This window comes from Anolis carolinensis, chromosome 4 (genome assembly GCF_035594765.1).
Source record: "Anolis carolinensis isolate JA03-04 chromosome 4, rAnoCar3.1.pri, whole genome shotgun sequence".
Classification (NCBI taxonomy): Eukaryota; Metazoa; Chordata; class Lepidosauria; order Squamata; family Dactyloidae; genus Anolis; species Anolis carolinensis.
The window spans coordinates 37,391,943-37,413,328 of NC_085844.1; the positions used below are offsets into that span (position 1 = coordinate 37,391,943).

The 21,386-nt window shown below is 38.0% G+C and overlaps 1 long non-coding RNA gene across 5 annotated transcripts in view; it reads right to left on the minus strand.

Moving 5' to 3' along the window:
- LOC103278504 (uncharacterized) overlaps positions 1 to 21,386 on the minus strand; it is a 220,262-nt gene that overhangs the window by 16,011 nt on the left and 182,865 nt on the right. For 2 of the 5 annotated variants that reach the window (XR_010005947.1, XR_010005946.1), the window contains 2 exons: positions 1,808 to 1,851; positions 625 to 899 (listed from right to left, as the gene is read on the minus strand). The exons of 1 other annotated variant lie outside the window; for it this stretch is intronic. This is a non-coding gene — a long non-coding RNA (uncharacterized LOC103278504). Of the gene's footprint in view, positions 1 to 624; positions 900 to 1,807; positions 1,852 to 21,386 lie in introns of those variants that run through there. 2 more of the 5 variants (XR_010005949.1, XR_010005948.1) reach the window with 1 other exon arrangement.

A 21,386-nucleotide genomic window follows, 5' to 3' on the forward strand; every position in this document is an offset into this window, starting at 1 on the left:
CTGTGCTTTGTACCTTTAAACTTCCTAAATGCTAGATACTTTACCAAATGTTGTATTAATTTGAAATAATTTCTAATAACCACGTTCTCTTTTACACATACAGTATATAAGGTGACATTTTGATTCTATTTCTTAATGATCATTATCCAGATGAAATTATGCCGTGAGTTTCTCTGGTTCAAGAAATACTTTGTAGTGCAAAAATTAACATTAAATTTCTTTCTTTCAACTGATGTAAATGAATCTCATCCCCACACGTGTCTGTGTGCATGTGTGTGTAATTTTAGAAAAGCATTTTATTTTCAAAACCGAATATGTGTTTTTATAATTCTTTTTGTTTTTCAAAAAAATATTGCATGCAATTTACCATAGTACAAACAACAAAACCATTTAATAAAATAACAAAGCATTCAGAAAATTATAAAATATTCAATTATATTTGATTTCATTATAAAAAGTATAATATTGTAGTAGATATCATTTATGTACTTTAGCAAGAACAGAAGACAAACACAAAACAGACAAATCCCTGCCCCAAAGATCTCACAGTCTAAATTCTGGCAGTAAAAGAGAGAAAAAATAGAGATAACATGAGGAAAGGTACAAAAGTGGATAAGGCATGGCGAGAGTAAAATAGTTTTATTTGTATAGCTAAACACAATCTTATTGACATGTTATTTTTTAAAAAATGAAATCACATTTTATATTCCACATTGGAAAGGGTGAAACATTTTGATTAGTGTTGCACTGTTTTAACAGACTGTCTTTAGTGCAGAGTTTAAATATGTCAGCTAGCAGCAACGGGATTTGGTCCACTGAGTATCTGAGGACAGGTGTTTTACCCTTCTCTCTCATCAGTGCAGAGCAGCTATTGTCTCAGCCAGGGACACCATCATTCCCTATGAAAAGTCAAGATCAAATGTAGAGGTCATTAACTAGCACCTTTTGGTCTTGCAATAATAATATCCCCAATTGCACACATGGCAATTTACATAGCATTACCCAATATGCTTTGTGCTGCAATTTGGCTTTTGGAGGTCACTCCAACTTAACTGTCTGAAAAGAATGCCTTTTCTAAGCATCAAAGCCATGCATTTACATGACCTACTGTATTCCTTCTTTGCAGCCTGCATGAAACAAAGATACAGAATTGTACAGGGATTCATGAAAATACCACAATTGGAATACACACACACATATAAGATAAATCCTTAGCCATATCAGTCTAAAGAACACTTCATTTATTTAGGATTCACAACATTATTAAACATGTAAACAAGCAGTATTTTTCTTTTTTAAAAAATCCTGTATAGATAAGGTTTATGTCTTATTTTTAATTAGAGCTTTGAAATATCTTTCTCATTCATTTTCCTCACCCGTAGCTGCACATAGTGGATGCTTCATCCACTAGATATCTGTCAGAAATTTGGATTGGATACCCATTACTGAGATTGATAGCCATCATCAAACCTCAAAATATGTGTGTGTTCTTTTTTAAATATTAGCTGTCACACTGTGATAAGTTGTATTTGGTTGTATGTTGCGTGCCATAATGTGTAGCCCAGTAGGGCTCAGTTCTGAAAAGGAGCACATTATATATTTTAAGCTTCACAACAAAGAACAGAAATAGATTGGACAACAACAACGACAACAAAAAAGGAACTATGCCTGAAAATAAAGTCCAGTTATAGAGGGTGGGGGCAATGAGAACAAATCTTATGAACTTAATCTCAATTTTTAATATATATTTTTCAATGTTATTTCAACATGTATATCCTGTTATGAAAAATAAAGATGTTCCTTTCACCTGGAAGGGCTTTATCTTCAGCATTTAAGTCTATGAGGATATATCTGTTGAAAAAAAATGTAAATTTTAGAAAAAAGTGTTTTTATTTATATCCTGTAGCAGTGGCAATATAAAACCAATCAACATGAAATCAATCTATATGTGATTCTTATGTGTCAATCTGATTGAACAACAATGATAATAATATAAATATTAATACAAATTATATAAGATTTTTTAAAAATAAAGAATTTGAATTCCTGCTAGAAATAGGGAGAGTTAGTTTATGGAGAATACCTGAATTAAGCCCTCTGCTTTACTTCGCAATATTGCTGATCTTTGAGATGCCTGTTTTGTTTTGAAAAATCAGTACTGACAACTGGAGGAAGTTGAGAAAATGCATATTCAGAAATCAGAACACATATATTCATATCTATGCTTAGCTTGTATAGCCAAATTAAAAAAAGTAATTACCACATTCTAAAATAAGAGATTTCACTCAAGCCAACATACATGTTTTTTCAGCACTTGAGAGACATGCAAATGTAAATGGTGTTTGAAAAGAATGTATTATTTCCTCGAAATCTGCTTTGTTATGAAATGTTGAGAAGACACACAACCTCTGTGATGTGGTCAACGACAACATATTGCCGAATCATTATTAAACTTTTAGTTTTAAAAGCCTTTTCCTGTTCTGGTATACAATGTGTTGTGTGTGCATGCATATGTTTACCGCATATAATTTCCCAGCTTCCTTCAACAGTCCTACCTCACTTAAGGTTTAGTAAGGTATCAGTCACGACAAACATTAAAACAATAACTCAAAAGTTAAATCTCTACCTTCAGTGTTATTATTACATAGTGATAAAAAGCAGAAACATTAAAAAAGGACCTTCTTGCTGAAATCTCACCTCAGACATGGGCCCTTTCACACAATTATAATACTATGATTCCACTTTAACTACCATGTCAGCATCCTATATTATTCCTGGTTTTGTAGTTTGGTGGGAAACTAGAATTCATGGATTGAGAATTCTACGTAAATAATCAGAGTCTATGGTATGTTTTCATGGCAGTTATAGTAAAAATATATAACTGTGTGGTATGAAAGGGCCCAATCTTTCAGCAAGTAGTTACATTTTGTTTCACTGTTTCTAGGATTGCCATACAATGGAAATGACTTGAAGGCTCACAACGACCATGAAATGGCCCATGGATACAAGCCAATAGTTTGCCTTTGTTATCTAATATGGAGATAATATATCCATATTGTCTATGTGCTGCCGTCAGTTGGTATGGGAGGCAATGTATGTAGACTAAGGTTGTCATATTTTTGACATATTTTGAGTTGATGTGATAACTCCTGCAAATTTGGCAGGCCAATTGTAATAATAATAATAATAATAATAATAATAATAATAATAATAATAATAATAAAATTTATTCTTATATCCCGCCCCATCTTCCCGAGGGGACTTGGGGCGGCTCACAACAATAATAAAAACAGTGACAAATTACACATTGTAAAATCAAACATGAAAAGCAGTCATACAATCAATACATACATCACATGTTAAAAACAAGGAGATAAAACAGTTCTAGGCTGAAATAGAGGGCTTCTGTAGCTTCGTGGCAGAAGTACTCAGCAAGGTATCAATAATCATGGCAGAACACTCTCTAATTAAATTAAATGGGCAGACAAATCAACCCCCAAAAATTAGTCGTCGAAGGCCCTCTGGAAAAGCCAGGTTTTAAGGCTTTTTTTGAAAGGCAAGGAGGGTGGGGGCCTGTCTAATCTCCCTCGGGAGTGAGTTCCAGAGGCGGGGGGCCACAGCGGAGAAGGCCCTCTCTCTCGTCCCCACCAGCCGCAACTGCGAAGCTGGTGGAAGCGAGAGGAGGGACTCCCCCGAAGAGCGAAGAGATCGTGCAGGTTCATAGGAGGAGATGCGGTCTCTAAGGTAGGTGGGTCCCAAACCGTTTAGGGCTTTGTAGGTGATAACCTGCACCTTGAATTGGGCCCGGAAAACAAACGGCAGCCAGTGGAGCTCCTTAAACAGAGGCGTAGAACGCGCCCTGTAGTTTGCTCCTGTTAGAAGCCAATTGTAACAGAAAGCCTCAATATAGGCTTATCAGGATCCACCACAACAGCTCTGAGCTTACTAGGAACAAGAAGAGTTACAAAAACAGAACAACAAAGTTTTATTCTAGTTTATGTAGAGCAGTGGTTCTCAACCTGAGGTCCCCAGATGTTTTTAGCCTCCAACTCCCAGAAATCCTAATAGCTGGTAAACTAGCTGGGATTTCTGGGAGTTGTAGGCTGAAAATATTTGGGGATCCAAGGTTGAGAACCACTGATGTAGAGCTACCTTTCCTGTTCTCAACAGGCTCAAAGCCACTGGGAAAGGTAGATGATGCATGTATATCGAGGTCTACATATTGTTCATCACATGAAGATCTACGGCCTGTGACTTCAACACTGTAATTTCTCCCCACACCCCCACATGTTTTTAAACATCTTTGTTTGATAAATAAATATTTTCAAAAGCAAGCTCCAAAAATTAAATGAAGATATTGGTGACTTTTTAATTTAAATAATGAAATAATATGTTTTAAATGGTGCAGCCACCTCTCACTCATTCCAATTGGCCTTGCTGAAGAAAAATCCTCCGTGGATTGTGCACTTCACTACCATTGTTATCTAGACATTTTGCTACAACAGAGAGTTCAATGAGATCAATAGACTTTAACTATGTGTCACCTGAGAAATTGCCAACAAAGGTAGTTTTGCCTGATTTCTCAATCTTCAGTCTGTGTAAATGATCCATTGTTTGTATTGGGGTTTTGTTTTGTTTAAATCAAAATAAAGCTTGCTGATCTTGTCCTTTTATGAAGCCACTAGTATAGTGATGTCTTTTATGAGAGATTTTAGCACCAACAGCCTACTTCTTGAAAAGGGAAATGTGGCAATATGTATTTTAATTAAGTGATGAAACTTTTTTCCTTCCTGAAAAGAGGAAAAAATTAATAAAGCACAGAAGGGAATCAATTGCTTCTTTCAGGTATTCTGAAAAAGAGCAGAGTGTTAAAACAAACCTCCTGCTTTTCTTGTTAAAAGTGAAAAGGGGTGGGTGGGTGGGAATGAAGAATTCAGGAGCCAAATATAATCTCCCCATTAGTTTTATTAATAGTGTTCAGCATGGATTGCATGCTTTAAATCACACAGCATTGTCATGAGCATTGTATTTGCAAGCACTGTCAGAGCTACTGGAAGCTCTTGTAAAAGCACAGAAGTGCCTTTGCAGTAACTAGAAGCGGCCTTTGGGGAACAATAGGCTTACCTACAGTGTGCCGAGATATTAGGGGGAAAGCCCAACAAGTTGCTTTATTATTCTTCAATGGTTGTATACTGTGTGACCCAGCTACATTTTAACAAGCACAGCTGCCAATTCACAATTGTATATTTCCCCACTACTCTTCCATTCCTCCGGGGCTGGCTAATTTGCACTGCATCCAGAGATTCTGGTAGGTTCTGCTGCTCCAGATGGATCTCTCTTTTTTAGGTACTTCCTTCCCTCCTCTCCTCACTAGCTGTCTGAACGTTTGTTTTTGGATAGAAAATTTTAAGAATTATTTAATTATTGCCAATGTATATATCTGTCAAGATAATTAAGTGGGGGCGGGGGAAGCCTCCTTGGCAGGAAGACAATAGCACCAAGTAACACAAGAATTTGCAAACAATGGTAATAGTGTCATTAGTCCCATAAAATTCTTCAAGCTTGTCGGAATCATTCAGTATGAACAATGTGGGATGCTATTATAACAGCCTTGTCTAACTAGGAAGTAATTTCTGTTTGGAGTTTGCTGGGTTGTTTTGTTAATTAATCTCCTCAAGGTCGGTTGCCTTGTTGAATCAAAATGCTTTTACCATGCTGTGTGAATGGTTTACACTACACTGGGGTGGGGGAAGTACTTGAGTTGTATCAGTCTACTTTGTTGAAAAAGAGCTGTGTCAAAAGGAGAATGAACAGGGATGACTAATTAATTGGGATCCCAGTTTCTAATATTTCAGATTTTTTTAGGTCCAATATATTTCAATATGTTTAAGTAATATTACCCAGGCTGAGCAATTTGGCTTTTTCTGTGTCATTTTATTTTCATCCACTGAGGAATAAAGCATCTCAGTTTATCCACAGTCTATAAGCTATCTGTGCATAATAATAATAATAATAATAATAATAATAATAAGAAGAAGAAGAAGAAGAAGAAGAAGAAGAAGAAGAAAAAGAAGAAGACGACGACTCTGGCACAAGCCAGTCAAGGTGGTCCCAGTGGTGATCGGCACACTGGGTGCAGTGCCTAAAGACCTTGGCCTGCACTTAAACACAATCGGCGCTGACAAAATTACCACCTGCCAGCTGCAGAAGGCCACCTTTCTGGGATCTGCACACATTATTCACCGATACATCACACAGTCCTAGACACTTGGGAAGTGTCCGACGTATGATCCAATACAACAGCCAACAGAATGTCTGTTGTGGACTCATCTTGTTGTGTTTCAAATAATAATAATAATAATAATAATAATAATAATAATAATAATAATAATAATAATAAATCAGCTGATGACCCAAAATGCAGACTGTGCAAGGAAGCTGACGAAACCACTGATCATATCCTCAGCTGCTGTAAGAAAATCGCACAGACAGACTACAAACAGAGGCACAACTATGTGGCCCAAATGATTCATTGGAACTTATGCCTCAAGTACCACCTCCCTGCAGTAAAGAACTGGTGGGATCACAAACCTGCAAAAGTATTGGAGAATGAGCACGCAAAGATACTGTGGGACTTCCGAATTCAGACTGACAAAGTTCTGGAACACAACACACCAGACATCACAGTTGTGGAAAAGAAAAAGGTTTGGATCATTGATGTTGCCATCCCAGGTGACAGTTACATTGACGAAAAACAACAGGAAAAACTCAGGCGCTATCAGGACCTCAAGATTGAACTTCAAAGACTCTGGCAGAAACCAGTACAGGTGGTCCCGGTGGTGATCGGCACATTGGGTGCCATGCCAAAAGATCTTAGCTGGCATTTGGAAACAATAGACATTGACAAAATTACGATCTGCCAACTGCAAAAGGCCACCCTACTGGGATATGCATGCATCATCCAAAAATACATCACACAGGCCTAGACACTTGGGAAGTGTTTGACTCGTGATTTTGTGATACAAAATCCAGCATATCTATCTTGTTTGCTGTGTCATAATAATAATAATAATAATAATAATAATAATAATAATAATAATAATAATAATAAATTTATTTTTGTATGCCGCCTCCATCTGCCCAGCAGGGGACTCGGGGCGGCTCACATGGGGAACAAGCCCAATATAATAACATAAAATAATAAAATAACAATTTAGACATCAGACAACACAATTTAAAAACAATTTAAACAAGTCACAGTTAAAATCGACATAGTTAAAATGTTAAACAATCATAATAAAAGAGAAACAAACAATAATTAATCGATTGCACCACAACCTGGAACTATGTTCTTAGCCAAGATATTAATTTTTGGATTTGTTTTTTATGTTTCTTGTGTGCACAAACACGTAAAAAGAAGACCAACAAGCCAAATCAATAGAATTGATTCACTGAAAACAAATAAAATTAATATAAAACAATATGATGGAGGAACCCATGCACGCACACACCCAAAAAAATGGGCTTTCCCGGTGAGTGACTAGGATGGCATCCACTTCCCCCCACACCCCCAAAAAAACTACCCTAAAAAACTTTTTAAAACTTACTGGACCACCATTACGGTAGTCCTGGAGTCCTCCTGGTCCGTAGAAATGACACGTCAGGAGACGGGAGGGGGGGATATCTCTCCCCATCTCCTGGTGCATCATTTCTATATACCAGGAGGACTTAAAAGTTTTTAGGCATTCTTTTGGGGGCTTGTGGAGAAGAGGGGAGCGCCATCTCGCATCTTTGGGCTCCAGGAGCTCAAAAGGTGTGAGATGGCTGTGGGGTCTCACTCCCAGGTAGTTCCAGGACTATCTATGGGTGAGTCCCCACAAATCCAATACCCTATTAGACCCAGACATTTCAGGAATGCCCCGATCTAATGGGGTATCTAATTGATTCAGAACAAGGCAGGTAAACCCTGCTTTATTCTGAATTAATCCACCTTTACCTGAGGCGTTGTTTGGATGCCTCAGATAAAAGCCCAAGAGGTCGCGCATTTTAGGATCCATCTGGAAAGGCCAGGATTTGAGATATTAAATAACAGGACTAAGATAATACAAAGCAACTTTCCACTAATCCCCACTGACCCATGCCACTACCACATTGCAATAGGACTTTCAGGAAATCCCTAGGGTATGAATGGTGGTGGGGTGGATGTATACCACACTTCATAACTTGGTGGAGATGATTACCTATAAAATCATGATGGGCCAGGTTAGGCCCGTAGCCAGGATTTTGCTTCGGGAGGGGCTGGGATTTTGGTTTGGGGGGGGGGGGCTGAGCCTGAGCAGGAGAGGGTCTACCCTAGCAAACCTTTTGTCTCGTCATCCCAATACCCCTATGCATATGGGATATATTGAGCATGGTGATCAGATCATGATATGAATAAACATAATAGTTTAAATAATAAATGTAAGGCCTTCTCGTGGACCACCCTGAGAATTTCGGGGGGGGGGGGCTACATGCCTGGGCCAGGTAAATATTTAATCCTACCCCCCCCCCCACACACACACATGTATGGAGTCACAATAAACACCAGAAATCATCCCTAAAAAAGCATGAGGACCATGCCCCATGGCTATGTCTTTGATTTCATATGAAGTTTGGCTCTCATTTTCTTAACTTGCCTTTGAATGGGTGCAACTTTAGGAAAGAAAGATAGAACTGTAAAGTAATTGAAATTTTGTAAAACAATAGACCAAAGGTTCCCAAGCTGTGGGTCCCCGGATGTTTTGGCCTTCACCTCCCAGAAATCCTAACAGCTGGTAAACAGATTGGTTTTTTTGGGAGTTGTAGGCCAAAACACCTGAGGACCCACAGGTTGAGAACCACTGCAATAGACTTTCAACATTTGGTTTTTTGGTTGGTTTGGCTCATTTCAATGAGAAACAGCATAAATTTATTTTTAAGAAGAACCAGATATACTTCTGTCTTTAGTTAAGATTAGTGGGAAAAGCAAATGAATTGACATCAAACAAGAGAGGTGCCATGGCTTCTGAGGTGTGGATAGTATGTACAATCCAAAATACCTTTGTCCCATTCAAGTAGTCCAGACTTGAGGTTACTTATCTATGAAAGAACTAGTTGAGAGGAGCAAAATGGATTTTGAAAGCCAAAATATTTGCCAAATACAAATTTTAAAAATTATTTTTCTCAACATGCAACAACTACCACATCTGCCCAAAATTTCTTTCCAAAACGCTATTACATGGCTATAAACTTAGTATTGCAACTGCATTGTTTGCATTGCCAATCAGATTGATCTTTTAATTATCTAGACACAGTTTATGGTAGTTCTCATGACCTGGGTACTGGAGATGAAACAGACCTTATAAAGGTATATTAATGTGTGCAGGACTTTTGTTGAACCAAGATCCCTTCTTTTCCCTTGCACACTGTGATGTTAACCAATCCCTCATATTTATTCCCTGTAGACAGGTAGCCAACTCTGAAAATCAAGTTCCTGAGTATAAAACAGAATGCGATAAATATTTCTCTATCCCCGCTGTGCTCCAAATTCCTTAAAGAGATTGTATTCATTTCTACAAATTCTAAGAGGTTGATGCTTGAGGCCTACACTACCCCTGTAATTAAAAAAATGCTGCAAATGTTTCTTAAGACTGGAAAATAAAAGCTGCAGCATATTAGTCAATCTACTATCCTTCTATATTACTATGCTAAGATGTAGCAACTAGGGAGTGGTTTTTAAATTCATTCATACTCAAGGAAACATTGCTTTAGATATGTATACATTCAGTTACTAAAATGAATGTCAGGGAAAACATCATGGAAAATATCATGGAAAACAATCCATTTCAAATATTCAGAACAAAATTGTGGACCAATTGCTTTTCTTATTGACGTTTAAAAAGCTTGGGTCCCACGGTTTTCTTTCATCCTTTACTCAGAAAAGAGGGGAGCTCCTTTATTCCTCCCCTCAAAATCAAAAAGCTTTTTGCAAGATTTATGTGCAAAAGAAAGGTGCATTTCTCTTGAGTCCATGAGCAGTACCTGGCTTGTGAATAAAGATAACGCCTTCAATCTCTGTTACTTCTAGTTTGCATTTTCTTGAGATGACTTAATTCATCACAAACTGTGAACAAAAAAAGGCGGGGAGAGATGTTCTGCAACACAAACATAAAATGCATCTTTTATATATTCAAATTCATGTCCAGCTGTAGGAAATATTCATGACTAATATTAAACTAAGTCCAGAATTAGGTGAAATACAGCAGACATATATTGAAGTGAGCATTTTATTATGTGCCATGTCAGTCAGATTATAGAAAAGAGTGCATGACATCAACAGGATATTGCATGTATATCAAGCAATCTGTTTATATATGACATGGTTTGATTTCTGAAACGAGTGACAATCCAATAAAATAAATGCTTGACTTTATAATTACAACTGGATTAAAATACTGAAACTTTAAAATATGCATATCTATGTGTCGTGTGTTTTTTAAAAAAAAATTACAATTAATAAAATGGGGATAAATATACTTGAGAATCAATAGTGACATGCAGAATAAGAAAGAAAGGACTGATTTTCAGATATGCAGGAATGTTATTGGCTGTCTTTCTCAGCTTCCAAGCTCTGGGAGTGGGAGCAGGAGGGGCAAACAACATGAATATCAGAAATGTTTGGGAAATATTTCCATGATGGTAATTTAATATGAAGTGATTATTCCAACCGAATAAGCTGAAAGTGGCAAGGCTGCCCAGTGCTCCATTTCATGCCTGAGTATACAGCGGAGTGGTGAATCCACGCCATCACCACATATGACTGATCAAGACAAGTCTGATTTTGAGCAAAAGGTGCCAGGGCCTTTTTATGTTCTTTCAGCTGACACTTCACTGCATTTGTATTTCTGATCTTTTAGTTCTTTTCCCCTGAGTAAACCATGGGGGAAACATGAGCCAAATGATGCCAACCCTGAAAAAGGACAGCATCACCCACCTCCATCTCACCAGGCAACTTCCACCTTCCTACCCTTTTCTGAAATGACTTTTGCCATATGAAAATGATTTTTTTAAAAGGAAATAGAGACAAGAACTAAAGCTGAACTCACTAACTTCATTACCTGCAAAGATAAAGTGCAGTGAAACAGAAATGCTTTGAGTTAACAATCATTACACTTGGATGCTTATACAAGGCACTGGGATAAAGGGGAAAGAACAATCAGTGGTCAATTGACTTTATTTCCTTTTCTAGAACGATAATTTGTATAACTCATATATGTTTCCAAGATTGTCTGAGCAGAGCACACCGGGCCCATTTGACAAGCAGTCCATAAAATACGCTAAATGAGAAATGCAGAGATTTCCATGCAAGATGCATTCAAGCTGTGTTCTCCAAGTGGTAATGACGATAGTCAAATCTCCCCCCTTGCTATGCTTCCTGAGTGCACGCGGCACTTTCTAGGCCATGCATTTGGGGGAGCTACAGGACAGAAGCAATCATAACTGACTTTCTACCTCAGTAATTTCCAACTGTATTTTCTCATAACCTTTCCTTCTTTGTTCAAACGGGGACTTCCATTTTAAATTGTAATCTATGACTTTTGAAACGGATGTTAAATCCTCTTGCTGGCAGATTCTTCTAGTTGGTTTTCTTCTGCTGCTGTTTCTACTTCTCACTTTTCTCTTCTTTTTTCTTCCCTTTTCCCCACCCAATAGCTTTCATGGTAGCCTTATGTAGAAATGAAAATGCAAAGATTTTAAGGAGACCAAGCCCTCCCTTTGGTTGAGATTCCTGGGAAGATTATGTATTTAAGAAATGCTAAATTCATGCTGAATAGTGGCTTAGAAACAGAGATTAGATTAATTCTGCAACACACTGTTTACATCTAGTAAGAATACTTGTGACTTTCAAATCTCACTCTCCTCTAAGCTTGATTACTTGTGGCTTCCTAATGCACTGGCTAAGATCACCTTAATCTTTTCATGACATTATGAGAGCATAACAGTAAGCAGTGACCCAAATGCAGACGTTGCTGTGTGAAACAATCAAAAGCTCTTGTGAAACAAGGAAACAAACTGATTAGAAAGCAAAACATCATGTTTTTAGTTAAGTGTCAAATTATTAAATATCAGAGTGAGATTTCACTCTAATTTGGTAACAGTGGTTAAACACAGCATTGTATTAGCTTCCTTGAATTATGGATCATTACAGATAGATACACTGATAGGTGATAGATAGATAGATAGATAGATAGATAGATAGATAGATAGATAGATAGATAGATAGATAGATAGATCCACAATTCAAACTGTGAATTGGAACTGTGAAGTAGATGGAATCTGATAATGTATTGCTGCATGGTTGGACTGGATGGCTCTGGAGGTCTCTTCCAACTCTCTAATATTTTCCTGAGTTTTAAAGTTGGTGTAAATGTGGGCTGAGATCAAGTGTAAAATTTTGTTAATGTAGCACTATGCTGGATTGCATGAATGGTAACTGCTATCCTAAAAATGAGTGCATGCATGTGTGCTAGAGCGTCTAACCTCACCTGCATCTATATAGATGGTTTGCCAATATCAGATCCACACAATAATTCAATCTACATTCCTCAGAATGACTAATTTAATGAATCTCTAGGAATCAAAGCAGTTAATTGTGGATATCAAGATGAAGCCCCCAAAATTCATTGTCTCACTTGATTAGGTTTCTAAGGGTGCATCTTTAGTGTAGAATTAATGCAGTTTAGTGGCACTTTACTTCCCATGGCTGAATGCTATGGAATCCTGGGAGTTGCAGTCTTTAGCCTTCTTTACCAAAAGTGCTGGTGCCTCACCGAACAACAACTCCCAGGATTTGATTGCACTGAGCCATGGCAGTGAAAGTGGTGTTAAATTACAATCTAGATACATCCATAGCCCCATTTGAGCAACCATTCTGCATACACCATGCAGAGCAATTATGTGGAGTGATGGAGCAGGGCCCAGCCCACAAGCCACAATACTAATCACAGCACATTCTGCCAAACCTCAAGGAACCTGCATGCAAGGGCCTACATTCTCCAAGGTATTGAGAAACTTGGATTTTGCAAGTTTCACAGTCAGGGCTCAGAATCGATCTTCAAGTTTTATACATGTTGGCTTTCTTGAGTGGTTGAACTAAATGCCCAGTTTGAGGTTATGACCAGTCTCACTTTTCCCTGCAAATGTCATGATATATGGAATCTGAACAGCTTTTGCCTGAATCCATGTCACCTAAATGGCAGTCTTTTCCAGAATATATCAGATTGACTTCCCATCTGTACTTTTATACTGATATCAGTGGAATGATTAAAATATTATTCACTTCTTCCAGATACATTTTTGAAGATCATTTTGGTGGGGTTTTTTCACTTCCCCTATAAATGAAAGAAATCCAGGAAAGCTTTGAAAAAATATGCATTTGAAGGTGTACTGTTTGTCTAGAAATACACACTTGAAAAAGAATGGAAGGGGAAGCTAGCAATGCTCACTTCAAAGTTTAATGGGAATAGGCATAAAGGTGTAGCCATTTCAGAAGTGATTCACACATGCATGTAATGGGATCAGTGGTGAACACTTCCTTTTCCAGAGTCAGGCAAGTTTTTTTCCAAAGTTTTGAAATGTACTTTTTGAAGTAAAGTTTCCTGAATTCCTCAGTCAGTATGGTGATCTCCAGATTCTGGGAGTTGCTATCATGCAAAAAACTTTTCCAAGCTTCCAAGCTTCTGTGAAAAACACCAACTGTTTATTGTTTATTAATTAATTTATATGATCCTTTTTGCATGGAATTCCAAGTGGCATATATGCCTACCCACTCTGATTCTATCCACTCAGGAATCATGTTATGATTTGCTTAAAATACAGGAACTGGCTCATAGTCACCATGTGCTTTCAGTAATTATATTGGGATTTAAACTTGACATTTAATTAATACATCTAACTGGTACACTTAATTATTACACCTGACATCTGTAATGAATAAATATTAGCCAATTATAAGGCAAGAAATGACATCTGTCTAAGACGCATGGAGAAGAGCTATCAGAATAGTCAATAATGCCTAGTGAATGAAAGCTGTGTTCTGATTCAGTATAGGAAAGCTCTCCAAAGCTTGAGCACCTCATGACTGAAGATAACCTAGGGATAATTTCTAAGTTACTTTGCATTCTTGGAGGACAAATGCAGGAATCATATGAGTTGTATTGAAAAATCACAAAGAAAAAAGGGGGGAAAACAGGCACATGCCCACATCCAAATGAGAAGAGAAAAGATATTGTCTCAACTATCTTTGGGGCATGAGTGCTTTCTTGCTAGCCTAGGGCTACCTAAGACTTTTCATTTTGACTGACTGGAAATTATTCCAACCCCCTGCCATGCAGTAATACACAATTGAAGAATTCCTGATAGGTGGCCATCTAGCCTCTGTTTTATAAACTTCTAGAGAAAGTGGCTCTACCACATTCTTAGGCAGCATATTCCACTACTGAAGAGCTCTTATTTGGAATCTCTTTTCCTGTAGTTTGTATCTGTGTCCTTGGAGCCTCAGAAAATAAGCTGACTTCATCTTCCATACAAGATTCTTTCAAATATTCAAATATGGCTATTATGTTACCTCTTAACCTCTACTCATGATCATCTCCATGTTGGCAATATTGGTGAGACATCAGACCTCCTAAATAAAAATTCTTAATATTCCTCCCTAAATTTCACACCTCAGGATTCCTTAGCATTTTGCCATAGCAGTTAAAATAGAATAATAGCACTACAAGTCTTAATTGCCCTTGAACGTATTAGCCATTTTTTTTGTCCCTGAGAGGCTATTAAAAACAACAACAACAACAACAACAACAACAACAACAGCAACACGTTTCCAGCATTTAACATTTATATGGCAGACAGACAGGCACAACATGTCTCCTTCTTGAGTACAGTTGTTTCTTCTGGATTTGTGCAGAAAAACCTTTCCAGACTTTACAATGTTCTTAGGTTATTGCCTGCTAACATTAAGAAATATCTCTCTGATGAAGGTTTTTTAAATTTAAATCTCTTAATAAAGTACATATTGAATATGCAGTCATATTCATGTAGCAGTATTTGGGAATGTGTATTTTTATAAAGTATGGAAGGAAAAGTTGAATGGTAAATATTTTCTGAATTTCCTTCTGTACCAGAAAATGTATATATATATATACATATATATATAAAATCTCATATATATATAAAAATCTCTATAAAGTAGGTCCTTGGTATCCACTGTTGTTTGGTTCCATGATTGCCACTGATACCCATATATGTGGCTGCTTAGGTTCCATGGTATTCAATGGTGTAATAAAATGATTTCCCTTATACAAAACAGCAAAATTAAATTTTGCTTTTTGGAAATAAAAAATATTTTTCTAACTTTAGATAAAGAATCTATGGGTACTGATGGCTGATTGTAATTATTCAGAAAGGATCATAGTCCCATCTTATCCAGGTATACTGAAGAACGCCATGGCCAATTTTTATCAAAAGCCACAGAGGCCCCCAGTAAACCCAACAGAGATACATGCAATCTGTTCAGTTCCTGATGCAAACTATTCACCAAACTACCAAACCATAATCTGGCTTGAAGCCAGATTGTTTTGGATCTAGAAAATATATTGGGAACTTAGTTCATGCCTGAGTAGTGTTCCAAATTACAGTTCTTTTAACACCTATGAGAAAAATATACGGGCCCTGTTATTATGCCCACTCCACATATTACAAGTAATTTGGTGATTTATTTATGCTGGGGAAATGGAGAACAGTAATTTTCCTTGCCAGTCACTTTTAAAGCAAACATCTGTGATTGAGGTATCTTTCAGGCCATATATACTTTGGTTCTTTTGGTGTTCAGAGCAGCTGGCGAATTCCTATCAGCAAGATTCAATTAATCTAATTGGTCAGTAAGAGACAACAAAGCATCCTGCATTGTATTTTAGTAACATAAAGGAAAGAAAATTACTAGAAGAAAAAGGTTTGCTTAGGGGAATCTCTTCTCATATTTCTGTTATTGATAAGGCATTAAGTCCTTTGTGAGAAAATAATTTAGCTAAAATAAATACCTTTAACTCTTGCTGATTGCAAGAAAGTGTCCATTATGCACCATGAGTCTGCTAAGCCCTATTGAAATCAGTTAGCTGTAGAAGTGCTTAACTTTGTCTGGATCATATCCAAATATCTTCTTAAGCACAGCAGCAGATGTTCAGTAAGATACATTAGAGAATCAAGGGAACAAATACTAATATTTCTATTGCTTTCTATAAATAAATCCGCAAATATGCTGTCAAAGCAAGTGCATTTGTCACTGAATACAGTCAGCCCAAACTGTCACCATGGACCTCTTCACACAGGGCAAAATTGCCCTGTTTTGCTGCTTTATTTCATAGCTTGGATAGGGTCTGCAATGTCCCATCGCACAACGCATGGCAGGCCTCACCCACTTTCCTCCCAAAGTGGAGGCGAAGTGTTGTCCGGGTAGTTCCAACGGAGCTACGGCACTTTCCTTCCTAAATCCTTGTGTGGTGGCAGAAAGGGCAGCAGGGTAACGGGTGTTGCCACCCTTTCGGCCACTCTTAGCCATCCCCACATGTGATGAGGGGAGGGGGGGGCACACAAGGCACCACGAGCCAACCCACGCACCTTCCCTTTTGCCAGTGAAAGCTGGTAAATGGTATGCCCTGAAAGGGCCATGTGACAAGGTCATAGGTTGGCAATATGGGGAACAAGGCAAATTAGATGGCTGCTATTGTTGAATGAATGAGCTAAGGTTGCTTATTAATGTATTTATGGTGAATCTACATAATTAAGAAAACCTGGACTCATCCTGCATTGAATTTTGACTGTGCCCACAACATTCAACTGCTTCCAATTAATATCACAGATTTTCAGGGTTATTTGTTTGTTTATTTATTTACAGTATTTATATTCCGCCCTTCTCACCCTGAAGGGGACTCAGGGCGGATCACAGTGTACACATACAAGGCAAACATTCAATGCCATATGAACATAGAGACAGAGACAGTCACAGAGGCAATTTAACCTTCTACAGCTTCCAGCTTCCTGAGGGTACGCTCGATTCCGGCCACAGGGGGAGCAGCTGCTTCATCATCCACTGTGATGCCGACTTCCTCATTCTAAACATTGCTGGACGATTTTTATGGTGTCATAAATTAGTTAAATTAGCCTCCCCATATATAAGTGGTACCTAAATTTCCTACTTGATAGATGCAACTATATTTCAGGTTGCTTAGGTCAACAACGAGCAGGGCTATTTTTTATTTTAATGGTCGGGTGCTCATTCCGCTACGAGCTGGCCTCGAACGCATGACCTCTTGGTCATAGTGATTTATTACAGCTGGCTACCAACCAGCCTGTGCCACAGCCCGGTTAAGCTAGTTTGCTGGGAATTCTAGATTATCTCCTGACTTCAGGGCAATCTAAGCAGCTGGATCAGGTCCAATTTGAACTGGTCCACTATCCAGATGGAACACTGGTGCCATCATCCTTTCCCTAAGCTCATCAATACAGAGAAAGAAGGATGGATTGTGCATGTCACCACCACCATCACTGTCTGCCAGACATAGAGCCCCATGCAAGCGCCTGGCCATTGTGGGTACCCCATTCTAACCAACAGAACTACCCTTACAACTAAGAAGATGTTGCAGGCACCTCTGCTGAGGTCAGGATGGGCCATCCGCAACAGTTAGAAACTTGTATAGAGCTCTGTATCTGATTGGAAACAGCAGCAATGACATCTTGGCTGAGGTAATGGTCCAGCATGGTTGATGCTTTCTAGGCTTAGCTATATTCTGTGGAAGCTAACACAATACTGCAGCATATTTGGAAAAGTGTTTCTGCGCACTGCTCCAGATTGGCTGTGGATTTAACAGCTAGTGTAGACTTGCCTTAGTACATTGTCTTTTAACAGTTGGACATGTCTCCAAGATAGTTTATAAGCATAACAACACATTTTAATACTACAGAACTGCTTATAATGACATGTTATAATCACTTGTTTAAACAACATCACAGGCATTTAAGATCTATAAAAGCTGATATAAAAATATCTTGATGTCTCACCTAAAAACCATCAAAGATGTGGACAGTCAAACTAGCTTCAGGTAAATATTATGACTGTTATGATTCTACAGCTGAAACACAGCTTTCATGTGAAAGTATCACTCCTTACATGTTAGCTCCAAGCCATTTGAGACCTCTATGAAATAATAAGCATCTTGAACTGGACTCCCAAACAACCAACAAGATGATCCTATTTGACTTGTATAACAAATACCAGAAAAACATTCTGACTGCTGTACTTAGCATTAATTGTCATATCCAAAGTTTTCTCTAAGCTCAGTAGACTAGCCACTATTAAGTCAGCTATGTTAGAGATTCAATTGAAGAAAGCTAAGTATAGACCACACTCTAATAGAGTCCTAATAGGATAAGAGATCTAATACAATGTAAAGCTTTTCAGTAAAGCCTTCGACAAAGTCATGCAAACAAACTAGACAAATGTGGGCTATGCAATGCTACAATTAAGTGGATCTGTAATTGGTTAAGTGACAGAACCCAAAGGGTGCTCACCAATGATTCTAATTCATCCTGGAAAGAAGTGATTAGTGGAGTGCCGCAGGGTTCGGTCCTAGGCCCAGTACTGTTCAACATCTTTATTAATGACTTACATGAAGGTTTAGAGGGTATGCTTATCAAGTTTGCAGATGAAACCAAATTAGAAGGGATAGCTAATATTCCAAAGTACAGGATTAGAATTCAAAATGACACCAACAGGTTAGAGAGCTGGGCTAAAACTAACAAAATGAGTTTCAATGAGAACAAATGTAAGATGTATTGTCGAAGGTTTTCATGTAAGATGTAAGATACTACACTTAGGCAGAAAAAAACTAAATGCAAAGATAAAGAATGGGTGATGCCTGGCTCTATAACAGTCTATGTGAAAAAGATCTTGGAGTCTTCATGGACAAGAAGTTGAACATGAGCCGACAGTGTGATGCAGCAGCTAAAAAAGCAAATGGAATTTTGGGCTGCATCAAAAGGGGTATAGTGTCTAGATTGATGGAGTTCATGGTGCCTCTCTCTTCTGCTTTGGTTAGACTTCACCTGGAATACTGTGTCCAATTTTGGCCACCACATTTTAAAAGAGATATTGACAAGTTGGAAGGTGTCCAAAGGAAGGCAACTAAAATGATCAAAGGTCTGGAGATCATGCCTTATGAAGAGCATCTTAAAGATATGTTTAGCCTGCAGAAGAGAAGGTTGAGAAGGGACATGATCACCATGTTTAAATATGTGAAAGGATTTCATAAGGAGGAGGGAGCAGGCTTGTTTTCTGCTTCCCTGGAAGCTACGACTCAGAGCAATGGGTTCAAATTGCAGGAAAGGAAATTCCGCTTGAACATTAGGAAGAACTTCCTGACTGTAAGAGCTGTTCAGCAGTGGAACTCTCTGCCTTGGAGTTTGGTGAAGACTCCTTCCTTGGAGGCTTTTGAACAGAGGCTGGATGGAAATCTGTCAGAGGTATTTTGATTATGCTTTTCCTGCATGTCAGGGAGTTGGACTAGATGGCCCATGTGGTCTCTTTCAACTCTATGATTCTATTTTTCTTTGATGTAACAAAGGCACGTGAACTGTGGCCATAGTTGCCATTCCTAGAGAGGAATACAACTGTTACATCAGACAAAACTGAACAAAGCAACTCCTATTCACAATGTCCTTTTGGATATCCAGGCACAGTACTAGGTTGGTCTATAAGCAGCTCCATCCAGAATGATATACCATGTGTTATGGTTATGAAATCCAAATAAGGTCCTATAGGTCAACATGAATACTCAGCCTCATTCTGTACCTGAAAAACACCATTCCCCAAATCAGAGAAAGCTGTTCCATTCCAAATCTAGACCTTAATCCAAATTGGAAATGCTCGAAATTTCAATAGTTAATTTAAACAGCAGTAACCTGGGTTATGGAATGACAATTAGTTTGCTGACAGAGTAACTGGACTGTAAAGACAGTAAATCATCATCTGAGTAAAACTTTGTGGGAAGGAAAAATAAGTCCTTGATCTTCATAAGTGAGAATCCCTGTTTTCATGAAACCGTACAACAGATTGGCTAGAAAAGCAGAACACAACATAGTGGGCACTATTCCATGTCAATCACACAATCACCAATAGTGGCACGAGCACCCTTGTTATCACACCTTTCTCCATTGGCACAATAGCACTGTTTTTCTGATCTGTGGTTCTGTGGCCATATTTCCCCTGCTCTGTTATATTTTTATTAATGTTTAAAGCAATTTTTCAGTTTCAGCAACAGTTATTTATAAAAAAATTATTTCTGTCAATTTTAAAAATAAAGAGCTCAGGAATAGTGAGGCAGAGAAGTGGAGACTCCTATCCCTGATGCCATTTCAGTGCCAGTATGCCAACACAGAAGCTGAATAATCTAGACACACAGGTTAGGTGATGGCAGTGATCAATGGGTTAATTCTGAGGAGAGACAGACTAGACTGGAATATACACAGCATTGTGCAATAGGGACCATCAGCAAAGATGACAGTCCTGCTTCAATACCACTTTGTCTCCTTTGTACAATTTACGTTTTTATGCAACTGCTTGGATAAAATTCCATCTTGGCCTCAGTAAATCAGTGGTGGGCAAAGTGTGACCTCCAATGTTGTTGGATTGCAACTACCAGCAACCCTGGCCAGTATAGCCAATGGTAAGGATTTCTGGGAGTTGTACTTCTAACAACTTCACTTTATATACTTTTGAGGTAAACATTGACTCAGACCTAAATGTTTTTGGTGAGATAAAAAAAAATTAGGTTTCTTTGGTCTGGTGTAATTAAACTAGATAAATTTTTTAATGGGCCTGTTTTTGCAGTAGCAAAAGGCAAAATTGTCAGAGAATAGTATAAGGCTATTTTTTTAAAAAAAACAAAAACAACCTTTTATTCAGGGGTCCCCAAACTTTTTGAGCAGAGGGCCGGTCAGATGCTCGAGGGGCCAAATGATCATTTGAAAAAAACAAACAAATTCCTAGGCACACTGCACATGTCTTATTTGTCATGCAAAAACAACAACAACAACAACAACAACAACAAAAGAACAATACAATATTTAAAAATAAAAACAATTTTAACCAACATAAATGTATCAGGATTTCAATGGGAAGTGTGGGCCTGCTTCTGATCAATGAGACAGATTAATTAGGATTGTTGTTGTTGTGTGCCTTCAAGTCATTTCAGAATTAGGGTGAGCCTAAGCCTAAAATTTATGTATGTATTTATTTATTTACTACATTTGTT